Below are 12209 nucleotides of genomic sequence, written 5' to 3'. Positions count from 1 at the left end.
GATCAGACAAGACACCCAAGAAAGTATTATACAAATATGTACATATGCCATAAGCCATCTGGTCACTGTATCTCTCCAGGTCAAGGCGAATGCTCTGGTGAAAGAATTCCAACTTTGCTTTCAGCTGCTGAGATGCTGATACCATATCGTTCTTCATTTTTATTAGGTTGGCGTTACACCAAAGGAGGCTCAGCCTAACAAATAAAAGAACATCACATTAGCTGAAAAGCACATGTAGACTAACGTGGTCCATAACCAAAGAAGCTGACACATTGCCTGAAGGAAAAATGGACAGATGCGGTAACAAAAAAAACAGTCTGAGATGTGCAGAATAGGGAGTGTCAGTGGGGTCACAGACCACATCTCACCCTCAGAAGCTGGAGGTCCTCAGCAAGCAAAAGAGAACTTCCTTTCTCATTTCTTTTTTTTTCTCCTCTGTGTGTGTGTGTGCATGCGCAACAGGGACTATTCTTAGCACGTGGCCCCTCGTGAATGCTGTCATCATTTTACTGTCTGAGACATGTAATACTGCCCATTCTCTGCCACTTGGTCACACAGGATAAAACCCTATAAACACAGCAAACAGTTTCACTGATTCTGCCACCCATGAAACAAGTGCCCTGGGCTGTACTGCCAGTAGCTTGAGTGGATCGATCCCCTCAGATCAGCAGTGGTGAGGCCACTCCTGGAGGACACAATTCAGTTTTGGGCTTTCCAGTGCAAGAGAGACATGGACATACTGAAGGGAGTCCAACAAAGGGCAACAAAGATGACTAAGGTTCTAGAAAAATCTCTCAAAGGAGAGCGAGCAAGTAGAAGAAGCTGAATGGGCATCACTATGTGAAAATATTTGAAGGGAAGGGTGAAGACAAAGGAGGCAGGCTATTTCAGTGGTTCTCAGTGACATGACAACAGGCAATGGGCCAAAACTGAAATGTTCAGATGAAACCTTGCACAACAGGAACACTTTTTTTTTTAAATAACTGTTCAATGAGCAAAGGTACAGGCTGCCCAGAGAGGTCACAGAGTCTTCATCCTCCGAGCCTCTGAGATATTCCAGAGACATCTGGATGTGGTTCTGACAAGCTGTGTGAGAACGGATTAAACCAGATGACCTCCGGAGGTTTCTGACAACTGACTCATCTGCAAGCCTGTGACTGCATTCAAGGTTTTTCAATTGCTATCAACATAAGGCACTATGAAATAGAATTAATGGAGCAGTTTAAGTTCCCAGTCCAAATATGCTTCATAATGTAGAAGTAAAAAAGAGCAGAGGGCTGTAAAACTTTTAGTAATCAGAAGTCCCCTGGTCTGGTCAGTCTCCATGTTTGCATAATACCAAATCTTCTGAACTAAAAGTAACAACTTACATGGCAGCTCTCTGGCCCTGGAAAAGTCTGCTGTAATCTTCTTTTAGCCCAATGACATAGTGAACTGCTTCTGCCCATACCTTGCGGAGCTGAGGAACTGGCAGTTGGATTTTACTATCCTGTACTGAATACAAGAAAAACAACTGTATCTAAATGGAAGAACAACTCTAGAAAAGGAGCCCAGTGTTTACAACACTCCATATTTCTGCTTTAAGTACCTAAAGTAAGAGACAGACACATAAGAACTGCTCATTTGTTGCACCATGGTCTGATTTCTTTAAGCATTTTGGCTATTGGTGTTAAAAGATACAGTATAACACTGCGCGAAAGGTGAGAGCAGGCAGGACTTGTGGTTTGTTTTATCCATTAACTTCGCGCCTAAAGAACTTGCTCAAGCTACCAAAGCCCTACAGAAGAGTTCCAAAACAGCAGGCAATGGGTGGAAAACAGAGAGAGAGAGAACACTGCAGATAAAATTTTTCTTATACAGTCACCTTTGAGTTAGGGGCTGCCCTTCAAGACACACATAAATTAGTAAGGCAGATCTACTACCATATTAGACAAGAAGCAATGCTTTCAGGTCCAAGGTGTCCTCCAGCATACTTACAATGTAATTTACACACTCAGACTCCGAAAAGCAAAGGGTCCATCATAGACAGTTTTGCTTTTATCAAACAAATAGACCATATAGCTATCCCAGCCCCTCTGCACAAACAAGAGAAAATCTGATTACAAAATAAACTCATTACTGTCATCAGAAACTCTTTTTATCTGACACCTTAGAAAATTGATTTTGATAGATTCTACAGAAGCACAGGGCCTTCTGCTAGCAAGTTGCTTTAAAGATTTAGTTGGAATATAACCATAGGAACCTATCTAAGTTACCCAAGAAAATAATGCTCCATAGAGTAAATTGTCTCAAGTGGGAGGAGAACAAGGCAATTAACTTTCCCTTCCCCTTCCTAGGGAATTTTCAAATTCCCTAAGAGTGCGAAAGACATTAAATGAACAGAGTCATTAGAACAGAGTTCTTACTACGCCATCAATAACACAGAGAAGCTGGTTTCCGAGGGTCCAGGCAAATTCCTGTTTCCAAGAGCAGTTCCTGATTTCCAGTGCTTATTCCAGTTTCAAACTCAATTTGAATCTGAAGGGAATGAAGACTTTCCTCAGGATGCAAGAGAAATGAAACAATCTTGGCAGTACATATCCTACATATGACCTCTATCTGTAAAATAGAGTGCAAATTAATTACAATTATATCGTAAGGTCTGGACCTGTAACTTTTAACTATGACTAAACTCACCAACAGCTCCAGAAGCCAGGCTGCAGCTTAATTACACCAGAAGAATACCAACAAGCTAGCACAAAGGCCATCTCAAGACTGTTGGCTCTGAAGTAGCCAGCAGTGTTTAAGAATCACAAAATTGTAGGGGTTGGAAGAGACCTCTAGAAGTCTAGTCCAACCCCCATGCCAAGCCAGCTCCCAGCCCAGGTTGCACAGCTCGGTGTCCAGGCGGCTCTTGAACGTCTCCGGAGAAGGAGATCCCACCACCTCTCTGTGCAGCCTGTGCCAGTGCTCCGTCACTGCACTGTGAAAAAGTTCCCATGCACATTTGTGCAGAACTTGCTGGGCTTCAGTTTGTGGCCATTTTCCCTCATCCTATCGCCATACAATGCTGAGAAGAGTCTGGCCTCATCCCTTTGCCTCCTGCTCCTTAAGTATTTATAGACAAGGATCAGATCCCCCAATCATCTTTTTTCAAGGCTGAATAGCCCCAGGCCTCTCAGCCTTCCCTCATAAGAGAGGTGTTCCACGCCCTTTATCATCTCTGTAACCCTCTGCTGGACTCTTTCAAGGAGATCCCTGTCTTTTTTGTACTGGGGAGCCCAGAACTGGACACAGTACTCCAGATGAGGCCTCACCAGGGCAGAGCAGAGTGGGAGGATCAACTCCCACAACCTGCTTGCCACACTCTTTTTAATGCACCCCACAGGATACCATCATCCTTCTTGCCCACCAGGGCACACTGCTGGCACATGGCCAACCTGTCATCCACAGGACACCCAGGTCCCTCTCTACAGAGCTCCTCTCCAGCAGGTCACCCCCCAACCTGTATGGGTGCATGCAGCTATTCCTCCCCAGGTGCAAGACTCTACACTTGCTCATGTTGAACCTCATCTGGTTCCTTTCTGCCCAGCTCTCAGCCTCTCTAGGTCTTGCTTAATAGCAGCACAGCCTTCCAGTGTGTCAGCCATTCCTTCCAGCTTTGTATTATCAGCAGACTTGCTGAGGGTGGACTCTGTTCCCTCATCAAGGTCATTGATGAAGATGTTGAACAGGACCAGACCCAGCACTGATCCCTGAGGAACACCATTAAGTACAGGCCTCCAGCTAGAGTCTGCACCATCAACCACAACCCTCTGAGCTCTGCCAGTCAGCCAGTTCTCAACCCACCTCATCTATTCCACACTTCCTCAACTTTGTTATAAGGATGCTGTGGGAGACAGTGTCAAAAGCCTTGCTGAAATCAAGGTAGACTGCATCCACTGCTCTCCCCATCCACCAAGCCAGTAATGACATCACAGAAGGCCACCAGATTGGACAAACACGACCCCCCCGTGGTGATCTCCTGATAACTCTCTTTTCTTCCAACTGCATGGAGACAGCATCTGGAAACAAACTGTTCCAACACCTCTCCAAGGACAGAGGTGAAGCTGACTGGCCTGTAGTTATCCAGGTCTTATTTTCTTACCCTTTCTGAAGGCCAGAGTGACACTGGCTATCCTCCAGTCTTCAGGCGCCTCTCCCATTTTCCAGGACCTCTCAAAGGTGATAGAGAGCAGTTCAGCAATCACCTCTGCCAAATCCCTCAGCACACATGGATGCATTCCATAAGGGCCCATGGATGTACACTGATGTTGCCTAGACACTCTTGGACCATCTCCACCCTCACCAAAGGTGAGCCTTCCTTTCCCCAGTCCCTCTTACTTACCCCACAGGTCCAGGAGTCCTGAGGGGGAGTTCCCACAGTGAAGACAGAAGCAAAGAAAGCGTTCAGTATCTCTGCCTTCTCTGCATCCTTCATTACCAGAACACCCCCCCTTATTTTGTAGGGGACCCACGTTTTCCCTAGTCTTCCTTCTACTGTTGACATACTTAAGAAAAGGAGTCTTTTCCTCCTTATTAAAAAAACCAAACAAACCAACTGTGACATACCTGCCTGCCTTCTCACTGCTTTCATAGCTCTTTTTTTTTTTACTGTACCTGGGAAACTATAGGTCTCAAACCACATCACAATATAGACTATGGTAAGTCCCAATTATTGCCACAATGTTTTGTGTTTCTGTCTCTAATTTCTTTGGAATTCTTTCAGATTATCCTCTGGCTTCCATGCACTTTTGCCTCAGCTAATCTCACTCCAGCAGAGCTCAAATACATTACTTAAAGGGGAGCAACCAAGAGAATACAATCTCTGCTCTACTACTAGTATGCAAACCTGGAGTCACGGTATCAGCAACAGAACTCAAAATTAATGGTCTTTACCAAATATAAAACAGCCAACTGAGCTCGCTTAGTCCTCACTAAGATGACAAGCAGGAATATAGGATCATTCTTCTGTTACAAGAAGAAAGCTAGAGAGAATAATATAGCATATGATATTCTATCTTCAGATATGTGCCAGATAGGCCATATAGACACCAACAAAGAGATTCCTCAAAAATCCAGAATCTAGATGATACCAGGAATCTACCTTTGAGTTTCGTTCTGAGCACAATTCCTGTTCTCTGAAATGTTTCTACTGAGCCCAGTAAAACTACACTTACCTTCAAATTCAGTATGCAATCCATAGTTAGGAAGCACTTTGGACTGTTGGTTTCAGGATCTAAACCTCCACCTCTCTGTTCTGGATCCCAATTCAGCATCAGCTGCAACCAACTTTCCATCAGTTCTACAATTAAACTAAACAAAAATAATTAATTTCCTAACAGAATAGCCATGAGAAAGCGAAGGCAGATATATAATAATACACTAATATATAGTAATACACTAAGCCCACTTCGGAAACCAGAGTCTTAAAAAGCAAAGTTCTGTCTTCAGAACAACTATCCTCACACTGCAGAGCTGCTTGGAAGAATCACAGAACTGTAGGGGTTGGAAGGCACCTCCAGAGATCATGGTGTGCAACATCCACGCCCGCAAAGCAGGCTCCCTACAGCAGGCTGCACAGGTAGGCATCCAGATAGGTCTTGATGATCTCCACAGAAGGAGTCTTACAACCCCTCTGGGCAGCCTGTTCCAGTGCTCCATCACTCACACTGGAAATAAGTTATTTCACATATTGGTGATGAACTTCCTATGCTCCAGTTTACAGCTATTTCCCCGTCTTGTCCCCACAGACCATTGAAAAGAGATTGGCCATGTCCCTTTGTCGTCCACAAGGCTCTCTTCCATGTTCGTCCACATAAGAAGCACAAAAGTTTACTGTCAGCAACACGGTAAAAAGAAGTACAAAGTACAAGACGCTCAAAGCTCTGGCCCTAAACTAGTCATACTTGATTCTCAACTTTATTTGAAGGCCTCCAGTGTCAATGAGTTATGCTGCACCTGCTGGGTACATTTACTACTTGTGTCTTTAGGTAAGTGAAAGATAATCACTCTCACTTCTGACATAGTATAGACCAACTGGTATAGACCAGAGACATTCCTGGAGGCCTCACAGCCTGAGCTCTTTCTCCCAACAGGTCCAACACCATGGATCCAGTAGGCTGCTCAGGATCACCTCCAGGAAGTCCCTGAGGACTGACAATCCCCACTGAGGGATGCATCACTTGCTTCAAGAAAGTTTTTTTTTTTTACCTATCTGCAAATATCATTTCCTTTCAAGCACCTGTGCTGTGGCCCCTGGTCCTTTCACTCTGCCTCTCTGTAAAGAGTCTGTTGTCTCTGTAGCACCCCACTAGATAGTGGAAGACAAAAATCAGATGCTTCAAGTTTGAGGAACTTCTTGTATACCCTATTCAGCAGGCTCTGACCGTATTTGAGGCCTTGCCTGTACTTGCTGCAGTTTTTTCCAACACAATTGCTAGATGACGTTGCTTTCATGAAGCAGTTAATTTAAGCTCCCATGGCTAAAGTTATATAAGAAGAGTTTAAGACTTGGTTTATGAGATTCAGTACCATCAAATTTTCAGGCAGACATCAATGAAGTCATCTCTCTCACTTGAGAGCCGGAAGTTTCCATGAAGAGCCACATGACTACAAGCTATTCTATTAAAGCAAATAATAACTTGCTTACAGGTTGAGACATCATTAGGAGAAAGAAGGACCCCTCCACTTAAAAGATGAGCTAAAAATTATCATATGTAATCACATTGTCACACTTACTTACAGAGGCTGTGGTAAACGAGTACTAAAGCAAACCTCCCCATTCATCTCTTCAGAAGCAGATGTGTGCTTTGGATCTTTCTTCTTGATTTTCTCATGCCTAGAAAATAAAATCCTTTGTTGATATAATGACAATATTTCTTTTGTGAAGGGCAAGCAAATCTGTCATCAGCGGAAAGTGTCAGCTTTAGAAAACTTTTTCAGAATGAAGAAGGTATTTCTAAACAATTCACCGAGCACAGCTATATCCAATTGGAAGAAGGAAGTCCTTGCAATTAACTCTGTCTCTGGAAATATTTTCACATCTGCTTGCAAGGACATCTGGAGAGCATCAAACAAAAGGAGCACAGGCAACAATCATTTGTGGACCACAGAACAATCCTGCCCAATGGAATCAGTTTCCACACAGCTGTGAGACAGTTTGAACTTGAAGAAGTCAATTGGCAAAGCCACTGCACTTAACCCCAGAGAAGCATTTAAGATAGAAGAATTGGAAACACTGCACATTACTGGAGCCAACACTAGGAAAACCACCACTGGCAACTCTGTTTCCTCATCCTAGCTCCATTAGCACTGGTTTGTATCCTGCCTAGAACTCAGTTGCTTGCACAGCAGCAGGATTTCCCAGTGCAAGTCCCACATAAGCATGGCCTGTGCCATAGCCATCAGCCAGGGGTAAGGCAGATGAACACCTCTTGCCCCTGGAGACCAGCTTGCTCATTTAACCAGCCCCCATTGGAACTGAAGCTGCGTGCAGGTGGCTCACACTGTTCTCTTCCCGTTTTTATGGGTACAGATGCTTGGAAGAGCTGTTTCTCTCCTTCAGTCATTTGTTTTTCAGTACATTTTTATTAAGAAACCAAGTTTCTCAAACGTTGAAAAAAATGGGACAAACATTTGAACTACTAAAATAATAAAATCCCAAGAGTTAGGCATTTAAAGAAAAACTATTGCACTATATTTAAATTTTTTTGTTTTTGTTAAAGCACTTTAATTTTCAAATTTACTTCCTTCTCCTCCCATTATTTTAAAACTATCGGAAGAGCAAGTTTCATATTTCTTCTGTTGCAGAATCACCCTTCAAAAAAACCTACCTTTACATGTACAGTCCACATATCACAAACTAAGAAGTGGAAATATATCAATCAGCATTTCTGCTCTTTGTTCTAGCCCTTATAGAGCAAGGAGAAACTTCCACATGCAAGCTGAAGTTCTTCAGTTCTCATTTTTGTAGTTATTTGGAAGCACATCCCACTTGTCTACACTGCAACAGAAGGTCAGTCCTGCTGTGTATTATTTGTTGCTAAAAAAAAAATAAGTAACCTCACAGCCTGGGTGTACAAAGGACTGTATCACTCCTTTCCATGCATTAAATCGTTCTGACATTATTTCCTTGTTTAATAGCAAGATTTATAATTAAGTTCTTTGATTTAAACTTCAAATTTTTGCATTAACTCCTATGCTCAGAAGCTGCCACATAATGTAATCACCACCCATGACAATACGTATAAATTGACATTGAAGGTGTTGTTAATGCAACGAAAGTACCACTAGCTTCTGCAAGACTTAACAGACCAAGAAGCCCCATCATTCAACAACACTAAATTTGACATTGCAGTTCACACTGTCACTTCACTGTATGTGAAAGCTGTCAGTACTTTTGCTGAACATCTTACCAGGTAAATGGCTGGAGATTGTGTAGGAAAGGTCGAAATCCTGCAATGCATTCAAACACCATTGTTTCAAAGCTCCAGTAATCAACAGTGACAGAGTAAGATTTATTCTCAAAGAGTTCAGGAGCCTGAAAAGAACCGTACAAGGACACTTTGAAAGTGGCAATTCAAACAATCCAGCAACTCTTCAGAAACACATCTGTGTCCAGGAGTGGCTCATGGCTCCAGAGGTGATATTAGCAGGAGGATGACAAGGGACTTGTGTAGGTTCTGACACACACTTCTACAATGGTATAAAACATGGTAATACCACATCACTTGTACACATAATAGAAGTCTTACCAAGTATTGCAATGTTCCAACAAATGAAGTGCACAAACTTCCTTGATCCAAATCTTTTGCATAACCCAGGTCTATTATTTTGTGAATGATCTGTAAGCAGTTCAAATAGATCAGAAGAGCACATTCAGAGTGAAAAAAAAAACAGCCATACAAAACCAAACCTACGCAGTGATATGCGCATCCAAGAAGGGGAAAGCCAGAACAGGAATTCTGAAAAAAGTCCATGGTGAAGCTTTGAAGTGTGACAACGCACTGAAACTTGCTGTTTTACAACATAGGCTGGCCTCATCCACCTACCCATCTTAGACACAACTTCATTTAAAGCAACTCATCAGTTCTAGATTGGCATTCTATGTTATCTTGGAATTTTGAGCTATTTGTTTGATAAGTAACAATAAAGAAAACCATTTTATTTGGTTTTATGTTCAAACAAGCTTAATTGTATACACAACACTCACAGCCACAAACATAAGGTTACCGTACACTACAATTTTGTATCAGTCCTACTTCTTTGCATTTAAGGTTCTTGAATAGAAGCAGAAGTCGTTTGCTTCTAGTGACAAAGTATTAGAATCTGTTCCTCTAAGAAGACATCAACATTTCATAAATTCATAGTTGAGTTTTCAGTCTAGTTCAATGATAGAAGCTACTCTTTCATTTCCCCTCAGGCAAAGCTGCTGACAACTTGCAGAAATGTGACTTACCTTCCCGCCTTCATCCTGAAGAACAATATTTTCAGGTTTTAAATCTCTGTGAATAATTCTGTTTTCATGCAAATACTGGGTACCAGACCCTGAAAGACAAGTGTGATTTAATAGAAAAAATAGAGCCATAGCTGAAAAACAACTCCGATTTATCTGATTTTGAAAGCAGAATGTTTTCATTTAGAAAAACTGCTAAGAACTTGACTTAAAATATTTGTTGGGTCTGTACACATGGCTTCAGGACTGAACAAGTTGTTTCTCTGCTCTTCAGAACAGGGAGGCTGCTGTGAGCTCAGACCTGGTGGCACAACTGCAGATCAGATCTCTTGCCTTTAAGGTGAGAGAGAAGTGAGCTGACTCCCTGATCCAGCTGGGAACTAAACAGGAAAAAAAAATTAAAAAAAATCAACCAGGTTTTAGCCAGGCTGGTTTCAGAGAACATCTGGGAGAAGGGAGGAAAAGGGGGGGAGGGGAAGGAGGAAGAGGGGAAAAGTGAAGCACCCACCTGCCAAACTGCAGTGGGAAGCTGACACAGATGTGATGGAAGAGCTTCTCACCTGTGTCAAGCTTCACGTAGAAGTACAGCGTGCCTGGCCGCACCACCTGTGTAGGAAGGAGGGAAGCTGAGGCCTGTTGGTGCCAAAGGGAGGCAGGTTTCCCCCAGGCATTTTCCCAGGACCTGAACGCTGCAAGGGTGCCATGCATGCATGTCCTGCCCGCATCAGGAAGCCACACAAGCGGGCTTTAGATTCACACCAGACTTTTTCACTGATGAAACACTGAAAGAGGCTTATCACTCTCCTACCCATCTGAAAGCCACTCAGAATGAGAGAGGTTCCAGCTGCATTTATTTGGATGGGAAACTCAGCAAAACAAGCCAACCCAGACTGCAGCACAGATTCCAAACCACATACGTGGTACATCTCAATCTCCAAAGGATGAGGAAGTGATGAATTGCTTTCTGCTGGAGCAGCGTGCCTTCACAATGCAAGGCAGCAGACAGTTCACTGCTTTAATATTTTTTCTCATTTAACTCTGCAGATTGCACTTACAGGGACAGTAAATAAAGCCTGGATCAGAACTGCCTGGGTTAATATGGTATATTGTAGAGGAAAAAGAGTAAAACAATGTGAAGAGAGTACATCTGCACTTCTCAGATTAGAGAACTCTTATCTGCAGGAAATTAAAACTACCTGATGCACAGTGATGCTGGAAGGGGGCTGGTGTTTGGCAGGAGTGAGTCTAGCAGGCTTTACACAAGGCTAGAGTAAAGTGACCAGGGTTATTTCTTACCCCCCTGCTGTTCAAGTCACACACAAAGATGACACACAAACCTTAAGTTATATTTTGAATTTCAACATTAGGTAGAGGAAACCAGGGGACATCTTAGCAATCTGCATTGCGACAGAAGTGCTGAACAAACCTAGCAGCACATACTTCCATCAAATGAAAAGAAGATATATGCTTGAGGCCCACTGAGGGCAGTCAACAAATGCTACAGACAAAGGACTTGTTAAACTTCAGATAAGCAACACATCTTATAACATTGTCAGGAACTTCATGAAGAGCTGAACACAACTGGAGTGTGGGCTCCAAATCAAGTCTACCACAGTCTGCTTCCAAACAGCTTAATCTTACCCCACGAGGATGTAAGAGCACAGGGAAAGAGCAGCCCCGATGGGACAGAGATGAAGGAAGATTAAAGTATCTCATACTTGTTTGATACCCGAGTACTCTGGGATTTCTAACAGTTCAATCTGTTGCTCCTGTGCCTGTGTAATAAAGCACTCCTTGATGTCTTCAGAAGTATAGTCCAATGAGACAGGAATCACCTGGAGAGACAAACATTTCCAAACAAGTAAAGATGAGGGAAACCACTGCCTTGCAGAAAGCAATCAGTCCATCATTGAAGCTGGTATGCTCCTCAGTTCTGTTCAATGTCATCAAACAGGAAGGGTGAGCACCTGTGTGGGGTAAATAACTCCTAATGATGGTACTCCGCAAAGAGATAGTATAGGGGATGGTATATAGAACTGCTTAAAATATAAACAGTATACAGATAATACAAAAGGGAAGATGGCTCACCTTTATGATGACAAGGCTCGCAGGGGACTCCACATGGGAGGGATATCCAAGAAGAGAACCTTCCCTGGTTGTGGTCAGCCCTTAAATGGAGTTTGGGAGAGGTGGAACCAGGCTCCACCCCTTCCACTCACACAGGTATATCACCTTCACCTGTGGCCCCATGGCTGACTCGGTATTCACCTCAGGTGACCAATCAGTGGTTCAGGCCGTGATTCAGTAGTTCCCATACAACCTGCCTGTACAGATTTAAACTTATGAGAAATTTCCTGTAGGAGTTGAATAAAAAGCTGAGAACTAAGAGCCTGAAAAAGTTCTCAGCACAGCCTCCCTCCTTTCTGATCTCTGTGGTAGTTCCAGGCCGCTCTGATACAATTACAGATCTGCCAAACAAAGAAACCACCACAATAAACCACTAACTGACCCATGCAGAAGGAAAAAAAAAATCAAACTGAAGGGCTGATATTGGTAAATAATGACTAGAATTCTGCACATATCCTTACATTTTCAGCCTACTTCAATTGCAACGTGAGCACACAGCAGGTTGTGTGCCCATGGGAGCAGATTAGAGTAAGAAACCAGTTCTAAAACCTTGCCTGGAATCCCTGTGGGGTTTTTAAATCATATTTATGCAGGGAGCAGTTTCCCT

At 43.0% G+C, this 12209-nt stretch overlaps 1 non-coding gene across 1 annotated transcript; it reads right to left on the bottom strand.

Moving 5' to 3' along the window:
* Positions 1–11827: 11827 nt before the first annotated feature.
* On the bottom strand, positions 11828–11970 carry LOC136049999 (small nucleolar RNA SNORA12). Its single transcript, XR_010622356.1, has one exon. It is a non-coding gene; the product is annotated as a small nucleolar RNA SNORA12 (small nucleolar RNA).
* Between the last annotated feature and the right edge of the window lie 239 nt (positions 11971–12209).

The sequence above is a fragment of the Cyrtonyx montezumae genome, unplaced genomic scaffold (assembly GCF_038088225.1).
Source record: "Cyrtonyx montezumae isolate F1298 unplaced genomic scaffold, pur_monq_1.0 scaffold_22, whole genome shotgun sequence".
Classification (NCBI taxonomy): Eukaryota; Metazoa; Chordata; class Aves; order Galliformes; family Odontophoridae; genus Cyrtonyx; species Cyrtonyx montezumae.
This window is presented reverse-complemented; position numbering and strand designations above follow the sequence as displayed.